Source organism: Diuraphis noxia, unplaced genomic scaffold (genome assembly GCF_037042655.1).
Source record: "Diuraphis noxia isolate RWA-SAM2 unplaced genomic scaffold, SU_Dnox_SAM2 contig0002, whole genome shotgun sequence".
In the NCBI taxonomy this organism is placed as follows: Eukaryota; Metazoa; Arthropoda; class Insecta; order Hemiptera; family Aphididae; genus Diuraphis; species Diuraphis noxia.
Genome location: NW_028301712.1, coordinates 29,429,749 through 29,451,456, shown reverse-complemented (window position 1 = coordinate 29,451,456; position 21,708 = coordinate 29,429,749). Strand labels below are relative to the sequence as shown.

Genomic DNA, 21,708 nt, shown 5'->3' with positions numbered 1-21,708 from the left:
TAAAATTGAAAAGTTATTAAATATTTTTATCATCATATTAATTTAATATTATCATCGAGCAAAATTCAACAATTTATATATATATCGCACTATTATAGATCCTATTTCTTGAGAGATTAGTTTAAAGGTTTAAATGTTATTCAAGCATACATATTTATAAAATATTATGTATTATTTACATGTCATTCTGAAACATATAAATATAAATGTATAGCTATATATTATTATCATTTCTTTAAAGGTAACTTGATTTTATTTATTTGTAAGTTGGTAGGTAGATAGGTACTTACGTTTACGTACCACTTAGTTATTTTTGTTTGAACGATACTGAATACTGATACTTTATATCATGATATTATATGCACAGTATAATACATTATTTTAACCTTTACGACTATAATGGTAACGTTATGAACTGCAATTGACGTTTGTATCGAACATTTTTGATATGTCGACTTAAAAAATGGTAATGAGTGGATATTTTTTATATTTTAGTAATAGGTACGTACAGTTTTTTTTTTTTTTTTGTAATTCATTATTTTCTAAACGCCAAAGTCCTGCAGCTGTTGGTGGCACAACTGGTTGCCCACTCTTTTATAATTAATAATGGTGAATACTAAGAAATTCTTTAAGCTATATAATAATTAAAAACAAATTGTTTTTTTTAAATAATTCAATTTAATCAAGGTTGTCGATTTCTTTTTATTTAATTAAAACTTACGCATAATCCATTTAGCTCCACAAAAAATAGATTTACTGGTGGAAAATATTTTTCGTGCTTATAATTATTTGTTGATAGATGCATGCAGAATTACAATATTTAAACTATTTAGAGTGCGTGATTTCGTTAAACAAAATGTTTATGCATACCAGTTAACATAAACCTCGTGGTAAATCCTAAGTGTTAATTAATATACTATTTTAAACTAAAATATAACATCGACGCTCCCAATGAATTGGTCGTCTGACAGCACTTTTTAATTTGTTCTCTCCTTTCGATACGCCGCGCCACACTAACGGACAACGGTGTGTACCTATATAATAATATGTTTGTGTGCATAAAGTCTCAGAGCCCGGTCTAAGATAAGCCGACACCCCTACTTCTTCACTTTCTCCACGACTGTTCGACCTAAAAGATTTTAATCAGTGCTGTAATTACACCAAAAGTCAATTAAATAATCAGTTTTTCATATACATATATACACATAATATTATATATATAATTTTAGAGGCATTTAAAGCGGGGCGGGGTGTGTCATATCGCCAGTCCCCTGGAGTGTTTACACCATTATCGTTAGCGCATGAACACCCTTTGCTGCCCATGTTCTCAAAGGTTTTACCGACCGACAATCGTTTATATTAATTACCGGGTTGGTTCCATTAAGGAAGAACGAGTAATCGGCCTCTGCGTGGCGCGTTTAAGTGTCGTACATTTTGCCCACGGTTAAACGACCAGCGCGTTCCGAAAATCGATATCACTAAACCGCTGCACCTGACAATATCGAATTTCGTACAATTTTTTTTTTAGCCTTTTCGTTTTATACCGATCAAATGTCAATGGAAGAATACCAACAAAGTTGCGTTCACGAATGAAAAAATAATAATAATAATAATAATCCACACGGATCAATAGAATATAAAGAATTTGTTTGTTACGAATTTATTCTGACAAAGTGACAACACGCAATATATTGTATAGGTAAGTGGTACTAGGTATATGCTAGATATACTATACAAATATACAATCAAACGTGTTATAATATTATACTATTAAAAAGTGATTCTTATACATATCCGTATTAAGAGACTTGCCTTAAATGCTCGTCTTCGCAGGCTACGTTCTTTACTCGTAAATAATAAATATTCCGGACTAAAATTTAAATTCCTATGTATAAAACATTAATCAAACCTCTATGGACATATGGTCTCCAATTATGGGGCACTACAAAAATTCCAATACCAATAAAATGCAACAATTTCAGAATATTGCCTCTAGAAAAATAACAAATGCCCCACCCTTTGTTTCTAATCACACCTTGCATAAAGACCTGCCAATTAACACTGTAACAGAAAAAGCTATACGCTTGTTCTTGTCTCCAAACACATCAAAACCCACTCATTAAAAACCCCAGGCATCGCTAAAAAGGAACCGGTGCCGTGACTTGTTAGGGAACTAATAACTAATATATATATATATATATATATTTGTTTAGTTAAATAATTAATCAACTCCAGATCAAGTGTCACTAGTGGAAGGCTACTCATGTTATTTTTTAGATCTTAGCATTTGTGCTTATTGTGCATTAATTGTACAGATTGTATATATTATTGTAAAAATAAAAAAAAAAAAAAATTTTAACTGTTCATTTTAAATTAACTTTTATGTTTCAACGCTAAATCCTTGAAACTAAAAAGTGTACAACTTGCATGCAAAGCCACACAATGTGGTGTACCGTATTATCAATAAATTTAATTTTTTTTTTTGTTAAATATGTAAGCGATAAAAGTAAATAATATAAATATAAAGTAGGTACCCACACTTGTAAAATTATTGTCATTTATGACTCAGGTGCTCTCACCACCATCCATGTAAACATTTTTTTCCTGTGAAGTTCCTCTCAAAGGACTAAAATATTATATAGGCGTATCATACTATTATTATAATTGTTTTAATATGTTTTTATGGATTTTTACCAGGCTTTTTTTGTAGTTTTTGAGAAATTCGTCAATTTTTGTTCTGACAATTATTACTTTGGCTCAATCAAATTATGAATTTCAACTGTCAAAAAACACTTAGACACATCGTTTATAGGTATTTGGTAGTTTTCAAAAGCTTATTGCTGTCGCACTTTCTGACTCAGTATTGATTACAATATAATTATATTCGTTCTACATTCATGATATACAATTGATGTTCCAAATAAATTAACTAAATCTTATTTATACACATATATATTATTATGTATGCGTATTACCTATGTATATTTTATATGAAATGCTTTTATTGCATTTTTATGATTTTATAGCTGAACAAAAAAGATAACAATGTAAAAAAGAATAAATCTGTACAATTGTATAGATACTTATGAAGTATGTCTATTATACTAATTATGATTGCAATATTAAAAAATTTACAATTGTAAGCAATCCTCATATTTTTACCTGCACATAAAAACTGCATAAATAATTACTTGATTCAAATTATATAAGTTATATGCCTTTTTAAAAAAAATTTATAAAACTATTAAGTCATCAACAGTGAAGTAATTTTTAATTAGTGGTGTTTTAAATAAAATTAGGTGTATAAAATGTTTGAAATTATTTAGAACTATTGGCTTAAAATGATTTGTTGAAATAATTGTTTCAGTTCTACTTCCTCAACGAAAACCATAAATTAACTATAATATGTTAAATGTTGTGAGGTTGAGTATGTTAATTTATATCGCTATAATACATAATATAATGACATTTTTATATAATAGCCACCGAAGGGACTAAAATAAATTGTCCATATTTACAGGTGGTATTTAAACTCCGGTGCATAGATTACGCTTTATTGCAGGAATAACTTCCGTTATATACTTAAATATAAGATCTCTTAGTCACACTGTGTATGATACACAAGTATTAAAAATGATTTGTATTTTAATTTAACTATACACTAATTCTTATAGCATGAAATATGAATTACATAAATAATATTATTAACATTAAATAAACATAACATATTTACTAAATATTCTTAAAAAATGTATAAAACAATTACTTAAATATTTTTTTATTAGGTACATATTTTTATATGTAAAATAACATGTAAAAAATCAAACATTTTTATTTTTGTATTTAACATTTTAAGATTTAATACTAGATTCCTCTTAAGATTTTAACCTTTGTAAAATTAAGTTTACTGGAAAAACTTAATAATTTTTTATAAGCGTTTGAGGTTCACTTTTTTACGTAAATTGACGAAGGTTAAAATTAAATTAAATTAAATTTTTTCTCGGAGGATTTCTCTTTTTTTTTATAATTCAAAATCCGATAACCTTAGATACTAAAATTTCTAACCAAATATTTATTTTAGCATTTCATATTATACATAGTGCAATTTTCAAAATATTTTGAATCTTTAAGAGCTTCCTGTAAAACAAACTCTTCTCCATATATCTCTGTAATGAGATGCTTCCTTCTAGTTAGTTCATGGATCTATTGATTTTACATCTATCCTCACACGCATTCATCCAATCTTAGATGTAGCTCACTCAGTGGCTGTATTTTTCTTATTGAGTAATTTTCAATTGCCGTTTTTATTATCACATCATGTTTCTGACAAGCATGCCTGGCTCACATCAATTTTCATTTCATTAGTATATAGCATTTCCTCATACATAAGATTTGTTTATTTCCACATACAAAAATAATATTTATCTAGTAGGTAATATATTATCTATACAAAATAATGAATAGTTGCAACTCATCCAAGTAAGCATACAACTATTGTAAGTGCAGATCAGTTGAGTTGATAATCCATGGCCGTTAAAATAAATTTAAAAGTACTTTAATGTGTATAATATAGTCTTCTTTATCGACCGCTTTATGGGTCTAAGCACAGACCATTTATAATTCACCATAATGGCTGAATTGATTATATTATAGGTTATAGATATACCTTTAGGCTACCTTACTTTCAAAGATTTCAAATAGGTATTTTAAATCTGCATTCGTTTTGTTTTTCTTATAAAGTCCATGTCTCAGAGTTTTATACTTATAGAATGACGGGTCATACTAAAAACATATCCATTTTAATGTTTAGATTTTTTGTTATGGTTTTGAATTTTATTAAGATAGTTCAAACTACAAAATAACATTAATCTGCCATTTGTATTATTTTTGACACCTCTGTTTTTAGTTAATATTTTTGATTTTTGTATTATATTTATATAAATATAATAATATATGATTATAATTTAGGGGGTTCTCAATGACAATACTTAAACCGAAAATTTTTTTTTATATACCATTATCACAATGTCACTATAATTTTTAACGTATATTTTGTACAAAAAAAAAATCGTTGATATTCAATGAAATCAATATAATTAAAATAAAGTATCAGTAATTTACCCATGTATACCAGTATAAATTAAAAATATACCCAATTATTATTTATTTAAATTAATAATAATAAACCACGTCATACTCTTTATTTTTATTTACAAATAAGGAGACAAATTATACTTAACCTTATCTTTAGAAGTGAAGCGATATTGAAACCAATCTTAATGTTCAATTTTACTCAATAATGTCACCATACACTAATTTTCTTAAGTATTAGTTAACTTCAATTGTTCTTGTTGTTATTATTATTGTTACTACCCACTTTTTAGCTATTTGATAATATTTGTAATGATATGATTTTCTTATTTTTGAAATAATAAGTCCCGGTAGCTTTGGCCATTGGCTTTTAAGTAAATTAAATTACACATATATATCGCCTTGTGTGTATTTGAAGTGAAGCTTATGTGAGATAAATGTTTACATTTTAAATATTATTCAGTAGAAATACTGTCTTAACCACTATTATTGATGATATGTGCATTTTGATTGAGAACTTTAGTATAGTTTTGTGGTTATTCTGGGATTCAGATGTGCTCTCAAATAATTTCTGCAAATTCCACAGGTCCTCTCCATAAAGTTGGCACTCAGTTAGAATGAGTTTGATGGAGATTTGTATGCCACATGTCATACACATTACTGCTGTTTGCTGGTCCGGTCTCTTTAAATTAAAAAGGAAACTATAAGTTGGTTTAGTATAGGTACTTTATTATGTTCATTTCTTAATATATTTAGTTTAACTACAATCTGTTGATTAATATAGGTAAAATCCAATCTCACAGAGTGTGTTATATTTTATAATTATTATATAAGTATATAAGAAAATGTAGAAATAAATATATTTTTAACAAAAATAAAAAGTTATTAAATAAATCATATAATAATGATATTCCATAAATATAAACGACCTAATGTGAATTTTAACAATTTCTCAAGCACAGGGTTAAATATAGAGATATTGCATAATTGAAAATACTTTATATACTAATTAAAAACATAACGTAATACAAAATAACTTTTTTTCTTCTTACCACTTTGAAAAAAACTTTAACAGTATTATATTACTACATTATTATTTTATGATATTGATTTTTGAACATATAGTTAGTTTAATTAGTTTGATTATTTGGGAAAACGTCTTTAAGTATACGATTACAAACTATTAAAGTGCATTGCATTTATTAACTTACAGCTTAAATATTGATTGATGTACAAATAACAAATTATTACTATGGATAAAGAAATATTCGTGTAAATGTTTCACATGTTAAGTTGTATAGAATGATTTAAGTGTACAAATAAATCATCCTCTCAAAATGAATTCTGATAAATTTTACGAAAAGTTTACATATATATTTTGGTTTTATTTGTTTTCTTAATATTACAGTAATATGGATATAGATAACCTAACTAAATGGTGTAGATAATTGAAGAGTCATAATTTAAATATAAAGGTACCTTTTAATTTTATACATATAGACAAAACCTTGTTCGTTTGATCTTAGTAGATTCGATATAATCTCCCAAAATACTGACTGGATTTACTGATTTATATGAGGTTTTTACTATCGTATTTTAATTTGTTTTAATAAGATTCGATTTATTAATCAGATGTATTAATGTAATATAGCTAATATAAGTAAATAAAATAATTTTAATTAAAGTAAAATATAATTAGATATTCTATAATTGATTGGATTTTATATCTTATTGTTTAGGTAGAATTAAATTCTATTTAGAATATAATTCTATATTCTCGATATTATATTTAGAAAATGATAAATATGTATACAATTAGTATAAGGAATCGATCTTTATTATTTATTGATTTCTTGCTATTGTTGTTTTATAAATACGTCATTTTAGAAGCAGTGAGGTTTAAGCTACTATCTACTAATGAATTCCCAAACACATGCTACTGTGTTACTATTGTATTCTGACCGAGAAAAAAAAATATCTAACAATAAAATTGTCTCATAAAATATTTTTTTTAGGCTTAGACTACAATCTTATCGATTTCTGAATGTTGTGTCAGAACTCAATACATGTTCAACCACTTAGAAGATATTTCTCTTCAAATTTATTTTAACATGGATAACTCCATTGTGAAAATACTATAGTTTCTAATGTATAAAACATTTTTGACTCTTTAATATAGACATTTATATTATTAAACCATTATCGACGAGCATAGTAATTTTACTAATTTATAATATTTGAATTTTAAGACATGTTATCATACGATATATGTTAATTATTATTTATTATTATTTTCCATTTTTCTTAGAATTTTTTTTTTATTCATTCGCTATTTTTGGTGTGTGGGGGAGGAGGTAATATGTAGTAGGATGGGTCGTAAGTTACTCAAAAGTCGGGGTGGAAAGTTAGGAGATGGTCGTATAGAAATAAATTCCATTTATTGACACCGAGATAAAAGTTGTGACTTGTGGATTAACTTGGACAAACTTTCTGTTGTCGTGCGAATGACTAGTCTTTTAATTCATAGGGACCCTAGTGATTCAAAATCTATTAACCATAATTCACTTAGGCGTATGAGAAGTTCAAGGAGAAAATATCAAAGTTATTATCAAAGTACAAATTTTACTTAAAAGTTTAATACATTTCTTATCAATTACAAATTGTTAAAACTTAATCATCTTGTATCTCGATTTGTGATTTTTTCTAATAAAGTAACAAGAAGAATATTTTATTTAGCAACTAATTTACTTTCAGGAGCACACTTTATTATATAATTATTAAATCTGATTACATTAATATTCACATTTTCTATTAAAAATTGAAAATTAAAATACCTAATATGACTTATTGTGTGTAAATTATGAATGCCTGTTGAAAATCGACCGTTTTCGGAAGTTTTCAAATTATGTTTTATAATTCTTTATCAGATTATCTAGAACATGCAATTAGTATAACATACTATGAAAAAGTTCAAAGTTACCAGATTACAGGGAAAACACAAATATTATAAAAAGCAATTTTAACATAATTCAAAAGTAAAAACACTTAAAATAATAAATACAGTAGGTATATGAATATGATTTATTATACGCTTAAAATGTATGTTTAATAAATAATATTTGTATAGTTCATTGTTAATATTTTTCTTAAAATTGAAAATAATGTAAATAAATATTAATAAATATAAAGTACTAAATCATATTGAAATTAAATTTTATTTACTTATACTTAATAATTTCAGTCACTGATTATCTATAATATCTATAATAGATATTATTTTGATAATATTTCATTGTTTCCTAAAGTCCTTATAAATATTTATAAATTTGTTGATAAAAGCAAATTTCTAATCATTTTTACTTAAATAAAAATTCAAAATATTATAATAAAGTTAAATTAAATCAAACATTTATTGAAGCAATATTATTTAATATTAATATCAGAAATCAATCGACTATAGATCTTATTTTTTTTCAGATTGTAAATCTCACTGTTTGGTTTTGGGCTTTCGCTCTTATGTACAATTTTTTTTTAATTTTAAATTTGTTGTTAACCTTTTTTAATGTTTATTTTTTGTATCTAAGGTTTGAAACTTAATACATGATTCCTTGTCGATTTTTAGATCTTGAGCAGAGCGATGAATATATTGATTTTACAATATTCTGTGGATGTGTTTTTTTCTTTTATTTCTTACACGATTTTTAATAAAAATACGTTAATATATTTACTGATAGTAAATTTATACCTAGTTATAGAAACTTTGGAGACTTTGGAAAATAAAAATCTAAAATTCTAAAACATTTAAAGTTTAAATTGGGACGAAATTAGATTTTTAAACAATGAGTTATAAGTTTAATTATATAAAAATAAAAAATTATTATTATTATTTGAAAAATTATTGAATGTCTTCAGAAATCAAAAAAAAATATATTTGATCAATTTACAGTAACTCTAAATGACTAATAGTAAAATTAACGTGAAATTTCTATTTTAAATTATTATTTTATATTACATGTTTTACAAAATATTCAACACTTAAGTAGAAATTAAGTAATGGAGAGCGGGACAGTACCGAACTATCAACTTCTAAGTGTTGTATTATACAACTTGTATAGAACTTTCAATATTTTAGGAATTTGAAATTGGATTAAGTAATTATATCAAAAATATTGTCATCTTCGATAATATTTACACATTTTTTTTAAATTTTAAGTTGAACCTAAAAAAAATCAAATTTTTAAAGTACTAAAATATATAATTTGGCTCTATAGATGGGGTAAAACCGTATTAGCCTTGGGGCAAAATCGTTAAGACAGTTTTATGATATAAAATAGTAAAAATATATATAATTAGTGAATAGGCACACTTTGTAATACATTTTAATATCCTCCCCCAAGTCCATATATAGAGGATTAGAGGGATTCAACCCTCCATACATTTTTAAAGTAGGTATACATTTATATACGCATTTTTTTTATATATTATTAGTTAAAATATTTTTACCCCCTTACCTCCCCCGATAATCCACTTTTGACGATTTGTTTTGCGCACATAGTTACGAACTATCATTAATAAAAAGTTATCAAGTAAATTATAACACATTGAGGCGATTCTGAATTCATATATTTTTGCTACAATGGTTTTGCCCCACAGTAGGTTTCAAATTTGTATGTAATAAACTATAAACATATAGTTATTGAAAAATAAATATTAATAATTTTTTTTCTACCTTCACTCATTGTTCATATGTAACGGCAATGTCTTTCGTTTACGGAACTACCCCGCTTTCTCCTAAATTATGAAGTTTATAATTTTTCCTAATATTTAAATTGACAACAAAGATACACATCAATTTGCATAATTATTTAAGGTAGGTACACCTATAGACTATTATAATTATAAATATTAACTATATAAAAATACACAATTATTTCGTTTAATATAATTCATTTTAAACATAGTAACGTTGTATAGATATGATTGAATAATATTGTATATTTATTTCTTTGTTTAAAATATTATGTTTCCGTTGTAAACGAGTTGAATTTATTTTTCGATATATTTTACTGCAAACAAATAGACGCTCTATTCAAATATTTAAACAAAATTATAAAATAATATACCGAACATGCAGGCGATGAGATTAAATATTAATTGTTGATTCTAGTATTTTTTGCACCTATTGGGTTTATAATATGTAATTCGGATTCAAATGGAATCAGGTTACTAAGTATGCTTAACATTTTATAATATTTCTCTGATTCTATGCGCAGCAGGCGATTAATTATTATCATTATTATTATTACCAATAAATATAAAACGAGTTCGATTATTCATCAGTTCAATACAAAATATATTCAACAAAAAGTAAATTATTATTATATAATATACCATGCATCGAAGAATTAATATTACACAATTTTTAATTTGTATTATTAGTTATATATAAACAGGGCAATAGTGTATTAATATATATAGTATAGTTAATAAGTATCGCATCAACATTAAACATTTCTTTGTTTTCTAAACTTTCGTGTTGATAATTTTTTTTGAACATTTTACCTTTATCTATGAATTAATTTAGTTGTATTCAATTCAACAAAGATTTAAAACTTCATTGTCTGTCTTTATAACTTCGAAAAATATTGTAAACTATATAGGTAGGTATATTTACAAAATTATCCATCATTGCCAATAAACTTTATGAATTAAAATTCCTATTATCTATGACTTGTTTATTTGTAACGTTCATTTGAAATCATAAAAATTACCTGTGAATATAAAATGTGTTTATAATGTTTTTATATAGTACCTGTATAGCATATATTTTATTATAAATTTCATCACGGAATATTATACAGTTTATACTTTCGTAGTGCTTGCCAATGTTCAATGTACTCGTAGACAATCAACATACAATTAAAAGATTTATTTTGTTGCAAATTATTCGAATGAATTCTATGATAGGTACTTATTTTTACGCTACTATTTAATCTGTTATTATATTATAATGTGTTTTACACCAATTCATAATATTTTATAGGTAATTATTAAATATTAAGTATTAAAATTTGTATACAAAAATATTTTTTGAAAACAATGTACATAATCGTTGAAAAAAACATTTCTGTTTGAACTTATTCAATTATATAACCATATATATATACAAAACTGTTACCATAATTATTTGCTAAAATGTATTCAAAATATTATTATAATATTTATGCAAATTAAAAATCATGTAACGGTTTATTATTTTTATTATAATAGACTGTTCTGTGAAGTAACTAAATTTAGTTGATGTACCAAAAACCTTACTCTGTATACCTGCTGTTTAAATTTTATTTTTTCTTTATAATTTGACTAATAAATCTTTGAAAAAATTACTTAGATAGTTATGTACTTTTAACAAATTTCATTAACTTACGATGAAAATAATCAGAAAAAAAATGATTAGCCAATAATTAGTAAGTGTTTTAATTTGAGGAAATTTAGAATTTACATTTTTTAAGACTACACACGAATACATATTTAGAATGAGCACTCAATTTTAAAACATAATCGATACAACTTTTGAATCTTTTAAACAATTCTGAGCTTTAACATTTTCTTAAAAGCTATAATAATCGTAAACTATATTAATTACCCATATAGTCTATAGAATCTATACCTATAATTATTGTAGGTACAAATATAGATACCAGGTCCCTATCTACTTATATGAATCATAGAGTTTTATTTAAATTGTGTATTTTCCATAGCTTTGTTATTTGTTCTATAATATACTTAATAAATTCATTGAACTATATAACACAAGCAGTATTTATCACAGCTTATCGAACATTTCCGTTACGCCTGACCTTTTCGTATCCTGCAGCTCATGTATATTTTAATTTCTGTCTATTTATTCAGAAACTTGAGTGCAAGTCACCGATCAATGTGGTTAATATAGTTAATCGACTTTTATTAATTCCATTATTATAATATATATATATATATTATGTTTATCGTATGTATAGTTACTATAAAATTACGATATGTAAACACCCGATTATGTCTATTAACGTCCGATTTCAATCTTTGTACTATAAGCCTCCTGTCAAACATCAATTTTGAATAAACAACCAATTATTTTGAGGGCTGTTAAGAAGATAAATGAACCAGAAATTTTATCGTTAGGGTAGGGACTAGGATTGTATAGTTTCTCCTCGTCCTTTTCTTCCGTAGAAAAACGTTTTAGAAGTAAATCGTGGACGATTATCGAGTAGATTACACGTAAATGGTTGTGCCATTATATCGTCTTGGATCCCATTTAATGTTTTTGGATAAATCTCACACCTCTTTCTCCCTCTTCATATCATTTATATATATATATATATATATTTAACAGAAGAAAAAACATATTTATTGCTTTAGGCCTTTTTTCTTATTTTCGTCTAAAAGGGGTCGAAATCGAAATCGTGTGGAACAGTCAAACGCACCAATCTTTTACGGATTAATCCGAGTGACCCAAATAAAATATACTTACCTATTATATAATATACACATTATACACTATGATTCACATTTATCATTAAATGTATTTATTCAATAATAAGTATTCACTCGGATTTATTAACAACATTTTGGAAAATCAAAAATGAATTCTCAATAATAATACAAAAAACAAATTGACTATTACGAAAATTTAGTTTTTGACTAAATTTAAATAAATGAATAATTCAAATCGACAGCAAAACCAAATTATCATGCATTTTATGTATTTTTATTTTATATACAACCATTATTATTATTTATTATTTTAACCTTTAATCTATTACATTTCCATCGCATTTATGATCAATTTTATAATATGGTGATATATCGTTTTATAAAAATCCAAAACCAACAAAAAAAACTGCTAACATTTCCGTTACAAAAAATAATGACTTGTTGATATTAATTTTAAAAGTTGGTTTAATGTGCTAGCTAGGTGTTTTAATAATATATCTATATGACCATATATTTATTATATATTTTAAATATAAATAAAAATAGTAATGTATACAATTCAATTAATAGTTAACATCATAATTAACCTGTGACAGATAAGTAAATCGATATAAGCACCTAACACCTATTATTCACATTTTATATTATTATGTACCATGTTTGACTTTACTTTTATTTTTAGTTTAAGTTTTTATTTGTGTTTTTATAAATAATCAAGTTAGTTTATAGTTTCAATGGCATATTATGGACTTATGGTATTTTGTGAATGTTTTGTATAGTTTGACATTTTAACTTTGAAGAGTTAAGATAGCTATTATAAATATATTGTAGAAATGTCAAACTAAGCAAAACATTCACAAAATATGCCTCTAAATTAATTTTTAGCATGTTTTAGTAAAAATAATTAATTTCAATGTAAATATAAAAGGCCAGTCGGTATCTAATAAATTAAATTATTCTTCCATTTTTTTAAATATATTTTTTTAAATTATTTATTACCTACCTAACTTTATTGATCGTATATTAAAATCGCTTTATTCATTATAACTAGTAATTTTACTGTTATTATTAAATATTTGTATAAAATCTATACTAAAAATTACATTGTTCAGTATTATTTTCCAGATATTTTTGTAGGCGAAATTATTCAAATATAAAATTGAAATTCGTATTAATTAAAATTACTTATATAATGACTATACTCACCACCTTTACAATTATTAGGTACATTTTCAAATTAAATCGTTAACTCAGAAATTGTACAATGTGATTAATATACCAAAGAGCTCCGTGCAATATAGTTTTTCTTAAATTTCTGGTAAAACAATGAATTGAGGGTAATGTAAATGAGGCGTGCACGTATTTTTTATTTCACTGTAAAAAGGTCAAAAAGTAACAGTTGTTTTTATTTTAACCGAACGTTAGCTCTGAGAGGGATGTAAAATTATATAAATCACGTCTCGGGTACTTTGCGTTTTAACCCAAGTGTTGGCCAAACGTATACAGCGACCAGACATTAATTTTGGATGTGATTTTGACGGGATTGAAAGACGAATGACTGGGTGAGCCAAACATGTATAATGCATTTTCTTCAGCAACAATTTGTTATATAGTACGAGTACAGTTTGAGAAATATAAAATATTATATATTTTATACGTAAAAAAATGATCATTTTTGAGTACTGCCGATGTTGATGTAATATTGTACCTATATAATATGTTCAAATCGTATATAAAATATAACAATATATACTATATTGTACCTTTCAAAAATTTAGTACGGGATTTTCAGTTTATTGAGGAGTTGCTTAAGACACAATACTAAATGACTGGCACAAAAAAACTGTATTACCTGCATATTATTATTATTTAATGTATCAGGCTTATCATTTAATGTGCAAATTTATAATAGTTTTATTCATGGATTTAAAGATTATATGTCACTTTCGATTTTCGATTGAATTATATTTTTTATTAATAGTATAAGTATATAATTTGTTTATCGTTAGGAACATTACAAGTTCGGAAGATATATTTTTAAAAACCAGTAAAATATTTTAAAATATTTCGCTGTTGATTTAACACAACAAGACTACCATATTCATATACATAAATACCTCAAGGTTTTTTTTTTTTTAAATGGTTATTATAAATAAACAATCTACACATCTAATGCACTATGAGTTTATGTGATTAGAGAATAAAAGACGTGAGGTGTTGAATAAGAAGCCACCCACTAACGACTCTTGGCATGATTAATTATACATTACATATTTATTTATTAACTATTACTTTTTGTTTTTAATTGATAAGATGTTGGAGAGATGCCTCTCAAGGTGAGCGAAACGAAATGATGATCGCGCAATGCATATCCCCGTATTTGTTTCTAACCCCCGTCGTTCAGAAGAGTGCTCAAGATGAGATTTGATTCCCAATGATCCCCATCATGGATCGAATATTTATTTAATTTTTAAATTTTTTTTTGTCTTTTAGTCCGAAATTCTATCCAACAGATCTGAATATTTAATAGTAAATATTAAATTTTAAAATTAAATGGTTAATCGTATTAAATTAAATATAACATTTTGAGAGGGAAGCGATCAGTTTTTCAGTTAAATGCGCTGATTAAAACTTTTGCTTCCTCCTAATCCCTATAACAACTGAAAAGACGACCCTGTAGCCTGTACCACTTTCCAAGTTAATAACAGACTATTTTATTTGCTATTGACCACATTTCTCCTCATCAAATATTTTATAGCACGCCTCTGACATACTTGTAGCCAAAATTAGATAATTTTTTTATGACATAATGTTTAAGTTAATCGTACTCTCGCAGTCAATTAAGTTGTTATATTTCTAAGAAAAATATTCTTTCAAAATTTGAAGCTAAAAAAAATAATCTTTTTGGACAAAATAGACTTAATAATTTATTAGTAGTCTTACAAAAAAAAAATTAAACACATTTGGACCAATGTTGATTGATTTTCACTAATGCATTGTATACATATTATAGACTTCATTTTACAACTTATGAACTGAAAATATGTTTGTTTGATTATTGTAGTGGTTATTTATTGAAATATCAAAAATGTAAAACCCTATTTGTTTAGTGACTTTAGTGAGACCGATTTCTTCTGCTTAAAGTTAAAGGCTTACATTTTCTTTTTTTCCTTTTTGATGTGTCTTTGCCTGTTTTATACAAGCCACAACTCGGAAAACTCTAACTATGTATAGGGGTTTATTTTCTAAATCCTCTGATATTTTATAGGGACACGGTATTGACTCAACAACAATTGTACAACAAACAGTTTAATAAGAATGAATAAATGGGTTTTTGTTCGTTTACAGAGTTTCTTTTGAATCGGCTGGCTCTATTGTAAACATCATTCAAAATGACTACACCTCATTCTGCACGATTTATAAAATTTGACCATTTTTTTATTTTAACGTCAAATAATAAGAATAATTCTATAAACTTCATTTAAAAAATGTATTTTAATTTATATAATTTATGTAATATAAATGTTTACGAATATTTTGAATTTTATTACAATTTAATAATATTTCAGTATCTATAGAATTTGAATAATATTCGACAGAACACAGCAATAATTCAGCAAAAGCTGATTTTAAATAATCAATACAATAAAGTTGATAAACAAAAATTAATATTTAACTCCTTGGTTTATATTTATGATTAGTATTAGATGGATGTTATATAGTTATTTTAGTATAAATATATCGTAACTAATTACCAAATAAATTATACATAATCGCTATAAATATAATGCGAAATTAAAAAACTGGTGAAGGACAAAGTCGTTTTATAACTCGCGTATACCTCGTCACTGGATAGGTTAAGTTATAATTAAATGGTCAATGATTAATTATAACATACGAAAAACAATTATGTATGGAGACAGTTTGTCAGGTTATTTCTCACTTCTAAGTATATTATGTAATTTATTTATATAAATACGAGTATTTGATATATTTATAGTATTATATATTATTATTATTATTATATATATGTATTAATAGTAATTAATTTTTAGATTAATAACACCATGAATTTAACTAATAGTTTTACGTTGATTTAATAAAAACATTACGATAAAATATAAATTTCCATTTTTATTTAAATATTTTTACTTATTTACGATTACATCGTTAAAAGGTTTCTTAAATACGAGTGTATGCGTTAAAATTTATAAATTCAAACGTTTATTATTTTTCCTCTAGCATAATATTTATTTATTTTTATGGAATTTCCATAAATCAACTAGATTTAGTTGTTATTATTATTATTATATAAAATATCTTGTCTTGCAGGCAAATATGTAAACATAAGGATTTAACTTTAGATTTAACCAAAAATTGAGCTGTATGTAAAACTTAAGATGTATGGTACGTACTCTAACTGCATTTAAATTTACCGTATATTAACACTATGTTTTTATTTTGTGAACAGTGATGTTTTTTTAGACTTACAAATACTAAAAACATATGTTATCAACGCTTTCACGTTACGAAAATCCATTATTGGCTTACACCGAATTTTTAAAACAAATCGTTTCTTTTGAGCCATGTTTTATGCTAACAAAGGGTTTAATTTCAAATCAATTTTTAAAACATTATACTTAGTGATAAAAATTACATCGTCATTTTACGTGGTATTATTAATATCAACAACAAAATACTTCCAAATTACGACAACACTAAAGATATATTATGCCATAACAGCTTCCGACTTGGTAAAATTTATTAATACTCCCGTTTCCCACAAATGTATGTTGGATTGTAAAAACAAGCAACTCATAAAATATTTCTTTTTCGAAATTATACTTTATTTTACTACACAATTATTTTTATAATGTCAAATATTATTGGTATAAATATAATATTATTTTTGAGATTTGCATAAAATTGTATTATAAAAATATTGATGATTTATTCAAAAATAATCCTATATATTCGGTTAATAATAAACGAATATATTATACGCATACATATTATTATAATCATGCCACTGAATACAATTTTTCGATTATAAATATATACAATTGATCCACCAAACAATTCTCACCCCTCTCCATATCTTTTTTACCTTTAAATAATACATTTATTCAATCCCGGATTTTTGGATTTTTGAAGTATATAGTTAAGGAGAAAGGTCAATATTTTCAATTACTGTAGTCTTTCATACCATTTAAAAAATAAAATGCTTTGATAAAAACTTCTTTTTAAAAAATAAGAGCCACTCTTCTTTACTGTGAATTGTTAGCGAAAGATTTTTTCGAAAAAGTTGATGCACCAGTCCAAATCTAAATTTTAACGAATAGTTCGTACTTAAAGGGTTATAGTCCTTAAAATATCTTTTCATAAAATGTAAAATACATATCACATCTTTTACTAAGCTGTTTATTATGCTCAGACAAATTTACAAACCATAAGATGTTCATAGATCAATATTAATTAATATTGTTTTAAAATCATCATAACGATAGCCACCAGATTATTATTATCTTCATAATCTTATTACATTAATGACACAAAGTTAAATAACAGAAAAATTAGATACTCGTTCAAATTGTATTATAGAAACATTAATATTTTTAAAAAGTTGCCTGCCTAACACTTTTCACTAAAAATGGTGATGTTTGTCGGAAAAGAATAGAAGTTTGCACCTGTCACTACAAGATACTTTTTAAATGACTTAATAAATCTATACAATTAAAAATATGTTCTCTATGTTAACTTAAAAATTCTGAGAATCGGGATGCGAATAAAGGCAAAAGAAAATTGAAGGTATAAGTTTGCTTGTTGAATTACCATTACATATGATACGAATTATTATATTATGTATAGGTTTTATTTTCGAATAATTGCATTCTTCTCAAGAACAATTTATGGATTTGTATAATAGTCTATATGTAGGCTATACCAAGAAATGGATTGCATGTCCTTACAATGGGGCTTTAAAAATATAAAATAATGTATGCCTTTTGCAAACCCCCCCCCAGGATTAACATGCTACATTCTATAAATGAATTATTGAAATATTATAGCTTTTATATATTTTCTCAATCGATAACTTAGCCAAAATCATTTTATATTTAATGCTTATATTAAACTTTCATACATTATTCTACCGTCGTAAAATTTATGTTTTTATTGATTACAATGGTATACAGAAAATTGTTTTGACATTTTTGTTTAATTTCTGATTTATCGGATTTATTTTAAATTATTATGCCTGCGTAATGTGAAGTACATAATATTTTATTTTTGTAGATAAATCGCTTGTCATTTCAGACTCCATTTGATTAAATATTTCTGAATAAATAATTCAAGACCTTTTAAAATACTGTCCAAGTCATTAATGTTTCAGTTGACATTTTGTTTTATTTTTGACACTGAAACAAATAAATTAAAAAGTATAATGATGACCATTAATCAAATATCGATTAAATAGGAATTTAATGCGTAATAAAGAACGAAATGTTTAATGTGCTGCGACATTTGTTCCAAACGTAGAAAAACACGCGAAACAATAATCACGTCCATAAGAGTCACACCATTTAAATGTAGCCTCGGAATAACATTGCAAAACCGATTTTGGACCTTGAACGGCGGGTAAATGTGAAAAGTTTAACATGGTGGTGGCCGCCGTCCGTAGTATAATAATGTAAGTAAGTCAGAAGAGGATTTTTGTTGTACTGTAAAAACTTTGTTATAGCTTTTCCGCGGCCGTTATTATGGCATGCGAATAAAAACAGAAGCCTGGCGGGTGTATTTAATGAAAATTCCAAAGATATAATACAATTTAATAACGCCTTCAAGCCAATCGGACCACATGTTTTGCGCACTCGGGCTCGGTTAGTTACTATTTTCCTAGTGTGTCCAGAAACCATCATCACTTGGTGGTGGCAGTGGCGGTGGTAGTGACTGATGGTGGAGGTGGTGGTGGTGGCAGCAGCGGTGGTGGAAGAACATAAGAGGGGGTCACGAGTTTAATAAGAAGCTTAAGGGCAGATATCCGTACCTCTTCTCATCTCCACATAACTCCCCACTTATGGCCCGTTTCGTATCCATTGGTCTATTGTGTGCCTAAATTGAGACGTATACGTATACTTCATCTCCCTCTATGCTTTGTCTCTCTTTCTCGGAGATGAACCGACAGTTTTGGAATTTATATAGATATACAAAATTATTTACAAAAGCAATATACCCGATTTCGAGTTATTGTCTTTATGCCGTCTGTACAAAGTATTCATTCCCCATCACAATATAATACAGACATGCCATATACCTATCACAAAAGTCCTTTTATAATAACGATTATTCGATCATCTTATATTTTGCCATAACCATGGAAATAAGCATATGTAGTACCTACTTAAAAATATGATATTTATTATTAGAGAGCAGATCTTTAGGTTTTTACACATTTTGACTGACATTACGAGGATGAAAAACGTGGACGATTTATCCATCATAGAGCTCAAAAGAAAAAATGTATTATATTATATATTAAAGCATAATAGGTATTTTGGACATTTATTAGTTGATTTTTCATATTATATTTTAGAATATATTCCATAATTTTTCGTAAAAAATTATATAATTTATTAATTTCTCGAACTGTGGGTTTTTCTAGCAACAATTTTTTCTAGGCCAAGAAAATCATTTGATTTAAGAATCATAAAAATTAAAAATCACTCAATTATTAACATTTTTTATGTTTAAATAATTCATCTTTATCCAAAGGTTCGGTGTAAATCAGTTATTTATTGTTTTTGCTAAACTATTTAAAAAAAATAAAAATAAAAATAATATTATCTGCATATTTACAAGTTAAAAGAATATTTATAAATATTTTAAAGTTTTTTAAAAACATACTAGGATTATATTTTAACCTTATAAGAATCTAAAAATCCACTCTTTATTTATTTTTATAATAAATTAACAAGAATATTGTAAAAGAGAGCTTATAAACATGCAGTTCTTCTAGAATCGTAGAATCTACTACTCAGAATTACTATTGGTATATTTATTACTTTGTACATTATGAAATCAAAACTGAATATAAACAATAAATGTATATATAGGCATTAGGCACATTAAGTAGTAAATAAAATCTAAGAAATCGACAAAAAAGCGGTCCCAGAAGTTTTTTTTTACTTTAAGAGCAACATTATTAATGTTTGTATTTAATATTTATACAGGACTTATACTTACGTTATTACTATGATAGTTAAATGTCTTTATTTTTTGTTCATAATCACATAATATTATGTACATTTAAATGTTGACGTACAGTTATAATTCAATTTGAGTAACAATAAATTTAAAATAAATAAATAATTAATTTACCTAATGTGCTAAAAAAAAATAAAAAACAAGAATTTTAAAATATGTATGGTATTAGCGGCTGGTATAATATGCAACTGAAAGTAATGGAAATATACGATTTAAATTTATATTTGTTGTGCTATAGTTTATTTAAATTAATCGTAGATCTGACGTAAGGTGGCCATCTCCCTACAATAAGTTGCACGGAAGAGAGGCGCATGCGCTTATAAAACCTTAGTTTTCGTTTAGCACTGTCGGTGGTAGCACATTGTCGGAACACGCATTTTGTCTTGGGAAATACATATACATATATATATAATGCGTATAAATTAAACCGAACATTAATAATTAAGTTTATGTAACATGCATTGTAATTTATTAGTTTGACTAAAAACTAGTTTTAAACCAATTTTAGTTTTTAACCAACAACAATAACCATTGCGGTATATTATACTCAATTAATATTTAGATATACGCGCGTACATCAAATGTTGATTAATAGCAGAGAAGGGATTAGTGTGCAATTCGATTATTTACACTGAACTTCTGCACTTAAAACAAATGGGTAAACACAAGAGTTGAAATGAGTAAATCGTTTATTTATCCATGCCTAACTATAGGTATGTATACGCCGGGTAAAAGACGGTCATCGTCTATGATCGCGGTTCAACGCGTTAGTCGTTGGAATCGAAAAAGTCGTAAACAAACAGTAGCTAAGTACACACTAGAATGAGCATTGCTGGACGTCTTAGACAGGTGAATATCTCTAAA

At 25.8% G+C, this 21,708-nt stretch overlaps 1 long non-coding RNA gene across 1 annotated transcript; it reads right to left on the bottom strand.

Moving 5' to 3' along the window:
* Nucleotides 1-5,486: 5,486 nt before the first annotated feature.
* Nucleotides 5,487-20,942, bottom strand: LOC149058320 (uncharacterized). Its single transcript, XR_016190634.1, has 2 exons — nt 20,824-20,942; nt 5,487-5,773 (listed from the first exon to the last, which is right to left on the bottom strand). It is a non-coding gene; the product is annotated as an uncharacterized LOC149058320 (long non-coding RNA).
* Between the last annotated feature and the right edge of the window lie 766 nt (nt 20,943-21,708).